This window comes from Monodelphis domestica, chromosome 4 (genome assembly GCF_027887165.1).
Source record: "Monodelphis domestica isolate mMonDom1 chromosome 4, mMonDom1.pri, whole genome shotgun sequence".
Classification (NCBI taxonomy): Eukaryota; Metazoa; Chordata; class Mammalia; order Didelphimorphia; family Didelphidae; genus Monodelphis; species Monodelphis domestica.
Window position 1 is genome coordinate 319,099,503 of NC_077230.1, and position 9,689 is coordinate 319,109,191.

Below are 9,689 nucleotides of genomic sequence, written 5' to 3' on the forward strand. Positions count from 1 at the left end.
AGAAACCACTGGAGAAAAAGCCTATTTCTGTTGATGCAAGAGTGTCCTCTGCTGGCCATTTGAGTTTGGTGTCGGCTTCAGGATGGTTCCTCTGATTTTGCTGGAGGCAATTTCTTTTCTCTTCCCTCACTACCATCATCCCCACTTAGTTCTTTGAGACCTTGGTCAGCAGAAGAAGCAGTAACTGAGCTGTAGTTAACCCAGCTAAAAGAACTTTGGGTAAGAAAAGAGGACTTATAACTCACTGTGTATTCTGCGTCTGTGTATTCAGTAGTAGTAGGAGGAGGAGTAATAGTAGTAGTAGTAATTTATCAATTATTAATATTTGATTGTTAATTTGCAACTTAGGCCTTAATATGCCAAGTTGGAATCCATTCTCCAGAATGGAACAATAGATATCACAGAAATATTTTAGGAAAGCTGTCTAGAGTTGGGGAATCAGGAAAGAAAAATGGCTCAAACAACATCTGCATTTGGACTTTTGGACATTGTTAATATCTCTTCCCTCCAGTGGAAAGAGTGATTAACCAGGAGTCAGGAAACCTGACTTCTAGCCACAGACCTTCTCTTATGATATTCATTTCACCACTCTGAGCCTTGGTGCTTCATCTACAAAATGAAAGTATTGGCCTGGCTGCTCTCTAAAATCTCTTGCAGTTCAGAAGTTCAATAATACTATGAATTTAAAAAATATATAGATATGTTGGTAGGTAGATAAATGGATGAGTGATTGGATAGATGAATAAATAAATAGATGAATGAATGAATGTACCCTCATGATTTTGAGTACTTTTGGCAACAGGACAAATTAAAGTCTGACTGTCTACCAGCTTTTTGATAGATTTTTCCAATTTAATTTCTCTACCAAATGATTTTCACATTAATGGTTTTCAAATTCAACCTGATTGCTTCTCTTATTTTTGAGACATGGTTTCATTCTGTTTCTTCTTTTATATTATAGACCTTGGTGGTGATTTCTTTGAATTAACCCTTTGTCTACTCCAGCAAAGACAAAGCTCTTTCCATTTAAAACAGTTCCTGCTGGAAGCCCAGAGACTGTCTCAGGAGAAAGAAAAAAAATATTTGGGAGGTTGGATTATATAAGGAAAATACTTGCTTTATTTAAAAAACATATGATGGGGCAAAATACAAGAGAAGATGAAATAATTGAGTCATTTGGAAAATATCTTAGAAGATATCAAAAAAGATCAATAAAAATGGAAAAGAGCATCAGCATGAGTCAGCCAGACCTTGTTGGCTAATAGATTGCCATATGACACTGAAAAAGTCACCTTAAACTTGTCATCTTTCATTTTTCTGGTCACAAAGATCAGGAAGTTAGACTAGATTCACATTCAATAATCACTTAGTGTTTTCTGTGTAGAGCTCTGTCCTAAGTATTAAATAATATTCAACATTAAAACAGAAATTTCATTGAAGGTCCCAGAGTATGACACAACCACAATACAAATATCTAAAAATGCAATTTTATAGGATAAGTATATTAGAAAAGAGCAAAACACGGTTTTTCCCAAAAGGGAAGGCTGGCCAATGTGAGAAGTAGGGTGGTAGTGTGGTATTGTAGAAAGGGTGCTGGGTTGGGAATCAGAAGATCTAGGTTCAAATCTTGCCTCTACTATTTAAACACTTATTTGGCCTTCAGCCAGTTAGTTAGTATAGTGCCCAATTAATGAATAGCAAGGAAGACCTCTTAGTCAATTTATTAATCGGTCTTCAGTTTATACTACTAAAAATAATAATTGTTTCAAGTTTTTTTTTAAAAGTAAAGCCTGTCATTAATATCAGTATTTGAATAATTTGGTGCTAAATCTTTTCTCAGATGATCCAGGTTTAAGTTATGGCTCTGCTCCTAATGAAAGTTGTGCTAAGTTGAGCAACTCAGTTGAATCCTCTTGGCTTTAGGTATCTTGTCTTTAAAATGAAAATTGAAGGGGAATAGGTTTCTCAGACTCATAACATTCCAAATATATGTTTCTAATAAATTTCCATTAATGCACTAGGACATTTCATATAACAGAGAAGCTTAGATAGCACTTTTACATGCAAATACCTTTAAGGCAGAAGTTCTCAACTTGAAAGTCCTTGGCCCTCTAAGGGTTTCATGGGTAGATTTCAGGGGATTTTGGAAGGGAAAAAATAACATCTCCATTTTCACCAACCTTTGTTTTCCTTTGTGGTCCTATGTATTTTATTTTATTTATTTAAAAGGTTATTCTGAGAGGCAGCTAAGTTGCTCAGTGGGTAGAGACCCAGGTCTAAAGACCAAAGGTCCTGACTTCAAATATGGTGTCAAATACCTCTTAGTTTTGTAACTCTGGGCAAGTCACAACTCCAGTTGTCTAGCCCTTAATGATCTTCTGCCTTGGAACCAATACATAGTATTGACTTTTAAAACAGAAGATAAGAATTTTTTTTCCTTTTAAACATTATTTTATTTGGTCATTTTCAAACATTATTCATTAGAAACAAAGATCATTTTCTTTTTCTACCCCCCACCCCCACCCCTCCCAATGGCGATGCATGATTCCTCACATGTGTCCTTGGTCTGAACTCATGTTGTTGGTATTTTCATTAAGATGTTCATTTAGAGTCTCTCCTCAGTCATATCCCCTCCACCCCTGTGGTCAAGTTGTTGCCTTTCCTCAGTGTTTTTACTCCCACAGTTTGTCCTCTGCTTCAGGGTAGTGTTTTTTTTCTCCTTGATCCCTGCAGATTGTTCAGGGACACCGCATTGCCACTAATGGAGAAGTCCATTACGTTCGATTGAACCACAGTGTATCAGTCTCTGTGTACAATGTTCTCCTGGTTCTGCTCCTCTCACTCTGCATCACCTCCTGGAGGTTGTTCCAGTCTCCATGGAATTCCTCCACTTTATTATTCCTTTGAGCACAATAGTATTCCATCACCAACATATACCACAATTTGTTCAGCCATTCCCCAATTGATGGGCATCCCCTCATTTTCCAGTTATTTGCCACCACAAAGAGTGCAGCTATGAATATTCTTGTACAAGTCTTTTTCCTTATTATCTCTTTGAGGTACAAGCCCAGCAGTGCTATGGCTGGATCAAAGGGCAGACAGTCTTTTATCACCCTTTGGGCATAGTTCCAAATTGCCCTCCAGAATGGTTGGATCAATTCACAACTCCACCAGCAATGAATTAATGTCCCCACTTTGCCACATCCCCTCCAGCATTCATTACTTTCCTTTGCTGTCATGTTAGCCAATCTGCTAGGTGTGAGGTGATACCTCAGAGTTGTTTTGATTTGCATCTCTCTGATTATCAGAGATTTAAAGCACTTTTTCATGTGCTTATTAATAGTTTTTTATTTCTTTGGCTGAAAACTGCCTATTCATGTCCCTTTTACAAAAACTTTTTAATTTGATGTAATCAAAATTGTTTATTTTACATTTTGTGACTCTTTCTATGTCTTGCTTGGTTTTAAAGTCTTTCCCTTCCACAGGTCTGGCATGTATACTATTCTATGTTCACCTAGTTTACTTATAGTTTCCTTCTTTATGTTCAAGTCATTCACCCATTCTGAGTTTATCTTGGTGTAGAGAAGATAAGAATTTTTTTAAAAAGTTATTCTGAGAAAAAGTTTATAGGCTTCACCAGACTGCCAAAAGGATCCAAGGCACACACAAAAACTAACAACCTCTGCTTTAAGGTGTCTAAGTTCAAATAATAATGTTCAGTTTAGTTCTAATAAATGAGTTTGCTCATGGATCTTCACTAGGGACATTTACCACAGTTTGTTCTTAATGTGTTTGTGAATGTTAATTGCTACAATTTTTAGAGAAATCATACAGAATCATACAAAATACAATTCAAAATCATAAAACAATTATGTAAAACTGAAATAGCAAAGGGTTAGGGAACAAGATTTTTAATAATTGCTGGATTTCACCGTCAATAAAAATAACATTTGTAACTACTCAGTAAATGATTAACGGTTCAACTATTCCTTTCTGGATAGTTTCTGAGGAGATATTAGAAAGTCAGAGAATTCCAGTGATAATATCTGTGTTATATACTTTCACAATATTTGTGCAACAGTAGAGGAAACTAGAGAGAAAAGAAAGATACAGGCACAAACACTTAGACAAAGAAAAGCCATTGATCTGTTACTCAAATCTGAAATAGTAGACTATGCTTCCTTTGGCATTCCAGTGCAAAAAAAGTAATATCCATGGTTAATCAGTGAGAAGTAAAATTAATTTTAAACCTTAACTGGAATGTTGTTCATTAAACAAAGCAAAATATAAGAGAAACAAAGACAACTGGGATAGAGTCACCAAAAGCAAGCCCTTCACAGAACTGCATTTATTTATTTTGGCTTCCCTAGGGGGAAGAGAATACATACACTGTTCTTCCTTGGAAATCAATAGTCTACAGTTAAAACACTAAAGTGCTTTAGCTATTATTTGTTTTTTACAGTGTTATAATTGCATAATGGAGTGTGGGGTAGAGCATAAATGCCTCAGGTAAAATATGATAAATTTAAAGAAAGGATTCCTTAGAGCAGTGGCTCTCAACCTTTCTAATGCCGTGACCCCACAATACAGTTCCTCATGTTGCAGTGACCCCAAACCAAAAAATTATTTTGGTGGCTACTTCAAAACTGTAATTTTGCTACAATTATCATTTGGAATGTAAATACCTGATATGCATTATGTATTCTCATTGCTACAAATTGAGAGGTTGAGAACCGCTGCCTTAGAGGAATAATAAACAAAATCTAGAATAAATGGTATAATAACTTACAGTATAGAAATTAACTATTTTACAGTAGTGTGAAAAAGGAATTCATCTCCCTGTTTCTTTTTTAAATTTAATCAACTAGGGACTTGAATTTCCCCTCCTTTTGTTTTAATTTAATTAATCAGAGACCTGGAGGTTCTTTACCATAGAGATGTGCAAGGATAGACCAGCCCACAGTAAAAGGAAGTAGAAACTGAGAAAGGAAATTGATCCCACAAGCACTGTCCCCCTAGGTGGTACCAGGCAAATTAAGGAACCATGATTGATTCTTGAGAATCATGGGACGTAGGAGCACTAATGGGTGGGAGAAGAAAAGGGCTTATAAAGGTAACCAGAGGTCTGAACATTCATTCCTGGGTTGGTGACTTGAGCTGAAGAGACTCTCTGGCTCTGGTGACTCTAATGGGAGACTGGCACCCTGTCAGGGGTGAGGTTCATTTCATAGGAATGGCACTCAGGGTGGTAGGCTAGACAACTCTTTACCTCCTTCCTACATTTTCCTCTTTTTACTATTTCTACTTTGATTAAACTAAATTGTTAAAATTACTAACGGACTCATAATTTAATTATTACAATTTGGTGACCACTTTTTAATCATTACAGTAGTGTTAATAACTTGCAATTTGAAATCTATAATTGTTGTTCTCTATTGTTAATGTTGAATGTGATGATAGTTTTACTAATTACTATGCTATAAAACAATAATCTATGGCAACTTTTATTTTAATGGTAATGTTACAAAATTCTGTGACTTGATTTTCAAATTCCCTTTATATATACAGCTCAATAGAAAGAGTTGCCTGAGGCTCAGATATTAAATGACTTTCCTATGGTTGGATACATAGCTAACAAATTTCAGAGCTAGAATTTGAACCTAGCTGTTCATGACCCTAGTTCTGTATCCACTACATTACTCTAAATATAAAAGCATAGTAATCACCTCCAGAGTTGTTCATTATTTGCTACATCTTAGGCTAGGCTGGAACTATTTTCTTTATTTCATATCCTCAGTTTACATCTTTTAGTCACCTAAGTGCTCGCTAGGAGTATTCTGGGATTATTAGCAAATAATTTGAGCTGGAATTTTATATACTTTAACATTCTGTACTGTAGAGGTTTAACTTTTTTTTTTTTTGGTGATGGTCCTTCCATCACTTTATGCCAGTTGCCTTTCTTTGAAACTTTTTTGGCTCTGTTTCTTCCTCAAGGTATTTGTTATATATTTAAGTCATTTCAGTCTTGTCTGACTGTGACCTCATTTAGGGTTTTCTTGGCAAAGATACCAGAGGAGTCTGCCATTTCCTTCTCCAGCTCATTTTACAGATGAGTAAACTGAGGCAATTATGTGACTTGTCCAGGATCAAACAGTTAGAGAGTGTCTGAGGCCAGATTTGAACTCAGGAAAATGTGCTACCTAGCTATTCCTCAAGATATAACAACTATAAATTCATAAGATATTTCAGGTACAGTCAAAACTTGATTGTTCACCCATTTTATATGTGTGTGTATACATGTATGTGAGAGTGAGAAAGAGAGAAAATAGAACTGTGATTTTCATTGGTCTAAGTAGGTAGAGAGCACCTGGTAAGAAACTTGCCCTCCCAATACAGATCAGCACCTCCTCTACAATTTATAGTCTTAGAAAATTACCTAGAGCACTCAGAGATTAAATGAATTATCCAGGGACACTATATGTGAGAGTCAGGACTTGGACTAATTTTGCTAATTTGAAAGGCCGCTTTCCTTTTTTATTGTTTTTTTTACTAATTTAAAAACAAATTTCCACATGTTTTTCTTAAGCTATATGATTGAACTTGTCTCCCTTCCTCTGTTCTCTTCCTCCTCCTATTGCTGGCAAATGATTTGATCTGGATTATACACATATTCTCAGGCAGAACATTTCCATACTGTTCATTTTTGTATAAAGTCAAAACAAAATCCAAATAAACAAGTGGAAAAATTATATGTTTTAATCTGCATTCCAACTCCATCAGTTCTTTCTCTGGAAGTGGATAGCATTTTTTGTTATAGTTCCTCAGAATTGTCCTAGATCAGTGATGGTGAACATTTTAGAGACCTTATGGCATGCCATCCACAACCCAGATCGAGTGTTGCCCACCTTCCTCCAGACAGGAGAAGGAAAAAAGGAGGGGAGTGGCCTAGACACTCTGCTCTGGGGAGGAGTAAGTGCTTTTATTGGACTGCCAGGTAGAGGAGCAGGGAGACGGGGTGGAGAGAGAGAGGGGAGCAGCTCTTCCTGAATCCCTCTGTCTTTCTAGTAACTAACTCTGACTGGCGATGGCACATGTGCCCACAGAGAGGTCACTGCAAGCCATCTTTGGCACACCTGCCATAGGTTTGCCATTATGATCCTAGATCACGTATTGCCAATAATAGCTAAGTCTATCATAGTTGATCATCCCACAATATTGCTGTTAACTGCGTACAGTGATCTCCTGACTGTTTATTTCCCAATTCATCAGTTCATGTAGGTTTTTCCAGATCTTTCTGAAATCCCATTCTATTCAGCATTTTTTACAGCTCAATAGTATTCCATCATACTATTGTGCTGAAAGCAATAATGAACTGGAGGAATTCCATGGGAACTGGAAAGACCTCCAGGAATTGATGCAGAGTGAAAGGAGCAGAACCAGGAGAACATTATACCCAGAGATTGATACACTGTGGCACTGTAGAACATAATGGACTTCCCTACTACCAGCAATGCAATGACCTAGGACAATCCAGAGGGACTTATGAGAAAGAACATTATCCACATCCAGAGAAAGAACTGTGGGAGGAGAAACACAAGAAAAACATTTGCTCAATCACATGGTTCGATGGGGATATGACAGGATGTAGACTCTAAATGATCACTCTAGTGCAAAGATTAATAATATGGAAATAGGTCTTGATCAATGATAGATGTAAAACCTGGTTGAATTTCTCATTGGCTGTGGAGGGTGGGGGATGAGGGGAGCGAAAGAAAATAAATCATGTAACTGTGGAAAAATATTATAAGTTAATTAAATAAATAATTTTTTAGCAATACTGTTCCATCACTATCATATGCCACCATTTGTTCAGCCATTCCCCAATTGATGGACATCCCTTTAATTTCCAATTCTTTGCCACCACAAAGAGGGCCGCTATAAATATTTTTGTATAAAGAGGTCCTTTCCCATTAAAAAAAAAAGCTCTTAGGACACAAACCTATTAGTGTTATTACTGGATCAAAGGGTATGCATTGTTTTATAGCCCTTTGGCATAATTCCAAACTACCCTCCAGAATGGTTGGATCAGTTCACAACTCCACCAGAAATGCATTAGTATTCTAATTTTGCCACATCTCCTCCAATATTTACCATTTTCTTCTGCTATCATATTGATTAATCTGAGAGGTCCAAGGTGGTATCTCAGAATTGTTTTAATTTGCATTTCTCTAATCAAGAGGGAGTTAAAACATGATATAGTTTTGATTTCTTCATCTGAAAACTATTTATTCATGTCCTCTGATCACTTATCAATTGGGGAATGACATGTATTCTTATAAATGGCTTTTTTATATATTTGAGAATTTTGTCATGAAATTTTTTCCCCAGTTCTTTCCCTTTTAATCTTGGTTGCATTGACTTTGCTTGTACAAAATCTTTTAAATTTAATTTAGTCAAAATTATTCATTTTATATCTTATAATGTTCTTTATCTCTTTTCTGGTCATAAATTCTTCCCTTCTCCATAGATCTGACAGGTAAACTATTCTATGTTCCCCTAACTTACTTGTAATATCACCCTTTATGTCTAAATCATATACTCATTTTGACCCTGTCTTGGTATAGGGTATGAGATATTAATCTATATCTAATTTTTACCATACTGTTTTCCAATTTTCCTAGCAGTTTTTGTCAGATAATAAGTTCTTATCCCCAAAGCTGGGCTCTTGGGTTTATCAAATACTAGATTGCTGTCAGATTTCCTTTTTTCTTTGAAAAAAATTTTTTTAATGAATTATAACCTATATATCTCACTCCCCACCCCTAGCAAACAAAACAAAATAATTCATTCAACTCTGATCATAAATATGCATGGTGATGGCAAAATCATTTCTCACATTTGCTATGACTAAAACTCTATCTCTGTCTCTCTCCCCCTTTATTTCTTCCCCAACTTCTCACATTCAGTAGCCAGATTTCTATTCTAGTGTCTTTGTCTCTCTCTCTCTCTCTCCCTCCCTCTGTGTGTGTGTGTGTGTGTGTGTGTGTGTGTGTGTGTGTGTGTGTGTGTGTGTGTCTAGATATTCTTCTATCTATGAAGTTTTTTTCTGGCTTGTCTTTTCTGCCACTTCACACAAACTTTTAAAATACTTAATTTGGTAAATCAATTGCTTTATCATCCACATTTTCCTTGAGTGTACCTGTGAATTCTGTCCTGACCATTTTCAAGGTTTTTGGCATCTCAAAGCCATTAGCTCTTACCTGGTATTCTTTTACTTTAAAATTACCGTCACCTTTGAAATTATTAATTCCAACAAGCCTTTTGGTTCAGATGAAGTCTGTGATTTTTCTATAGTTTTAACGTTGACTCCAAATTTGCCTATTTCCCCAAAAATCTAAACCTTTCTTTCCTGCCCCATTGCTTCACCCTTATATCAACATCAACACTCTAGAATTCTGCCTATGTCACACCAGGGGGTGTGCCAAGAAGATCAACAGGTTTGTCCATGGTGGTGGAGAATTGGATATAGGATGGGAATCGAGATGGCAGGAGAGTTTGGGCAGAGATGCAAGCATAATATCAGATATCCAGGAATTGTTAACTAGTGTTACCACCAAAGATCAAGAAGAAAGACAAGAATGCTGAAATCAGGAGGTCAAATATGAGACAAGGAAATTCATATTCATGCA

The 9,689-nt window shown here is 36.2% G+C and overlaps 1 protein-coding gene across 1 annotated transcript in view; it reads right to left on the reverse strand.

The window, feature by feature from the left end:
* TRIM13 (tripartite motif containing 13) overlaps window positions 1-9,414 on the reverse strand; it is a 42,534-nt gene extending 33,120 nt beyond the window's left edge. The window contains exon 1 of the mRNA XM_001368560.4: window positions 9,261-9,414. The gene's annotated coding sequence lies outside the window, so the exon portion shown is untranslated. The remainder of the gene's footprint in view (window positions 1-9,260) is intronic.
* Between the last annotated feature and the right edge of the window lie 275 nt (window positions 9,415-9,689).